At 56.2% G+C, this 1,305-nt stretch overlaps 1 protein-coding gene across 2 annotated transcripts in view; it reads right to left on the reverse strand.

The window, feature by feature from the left end:
- Positions 1-1,305, reverse strand: part of LOC113213256 (polyamine-modulated factor 1-binding protein 1-like) — a 20,910-nt gene that overhangs the window by 9,213 nt on the left and 10,392 nt on the right. The window lies entirely within an intron of this gene.

The raw sequence follows: 1,305 nt of genomic DNA on the forward strand, positions 1-1,305 counted from the left end.
AGTAAGGTAGACCTCGACTGATTTAGGTAAGGGATGAGCTCTTACAGCTAATTTTTGACTGGCACAGCCAATGATTAATTAGAGTAGACAAAATAGTGGTTACAGAAGTTTATGTTCTTGTCTGTCCAGATACCAGTCAATATATTAGCTGGCTCAGCGAATCTTTTTTTTCCGTGACTCCCTTTCAACTTAGCAAAATGTAAAAGCTTGTGCTGTGTGACAAGTTTGTATCTAGAGTTACACATAATCAAAACTTGTCTTTCCCTTCCCCTTCATTCACCAAATGCAGCATTCAAAATTCTATCATGGAAGATGTGCAACCGACGGTTATTTTAATGGACAAAAATTGTCCCTCGTCATTTAGAAGCCCACTTTGAACGCAGTGCCGAGCTGTGCACCAGGAGGGCCACTGAGCTGCAGAGACGATATGGCGCTTGTTGTTGTGGTCCAGCAGCCGGACAGCAGTGTGCCGGACACTCGTCTCTTCGCCGGCGCCGCCGGACCAGCAGACGAGCATTATGTAAAGTGGCGGGGCCCGGCCGGCCCGCGGCCTCATTGTCGCTCGCAATATGGATTACGGGACGGGACGGGCTCCGGCCGAGGCTCCCGCTGCTGCTCTGCCCGCCTCCAATTCAATCGGATCCACACCACCGGCTAGGCTCGGGATGTGGCGCTGCTGCCGACTGCTTCTGCTACTACTGCAGCTGCTGCTGCTACTGCGACGGCAAACTTGGCGCGGTGGAATCATATCGTCCGCCAGTAGCGCTCGCTAGCGCTGCGCCGCCGCTGCGCGCGGTGGGTCTGGGTCTAGGCTAGGAGGCCCGCGGCCCCCCGCAGCGTGGTGGTGCAGAGAGCAGCCTCGACCGCGGCGGCCCGGGCCACGACGCCAGCCTTGGCCTCCCCGGGGCGTTACACGTCGCTGAACTACGAGTCCAATGCCGGTGCCACGCACAGAGCCGCGTGCAAGGCGGCAGCGTGCAAAGGCAAGGCAGCGACGGAGGTAGTGCCTTTGCCCGGGGGGGGGAAATGGGTCTGAGATCTCGTGCAGTGCATATACAACGGATTACAGCTGGACCAGTAGAGTTGAAAAATCGCAACAAATAATTTTGTGTCAAAAACGTGCAAGGAAAAAGGAGAGGAAGGCATTTTCTTGCCACGCTGATACGCACTTGCTGCGTGAAGTGGGAGAGACAGGGAGTGGAGAGGAGGAGGGGAAGGAGATAGGTTGTGGGGCTGGCTGAGGGCGCAGGATCGAGGGAGACAAACGGCAATTGCAGTGGATCCTCCTCCACCCCGCCCCGCCCC

Source organism: Frankliniella occidentalis, unplaced genomic scaffold (genome assembly GCF_000697945.3).
Source record: "Frankliniella occidentalis isolate FOCC.00 unplaced genomic scaffold, Focc_3.1 Scaffold129, whole genome shotgun sequence".
Lineage (NCBI taxonomy): Eukaryota > Metazoa > Arthropoda > Insecta > Thysanoptera > Thripidae > Frankliniella > Frankliniella occidentalis.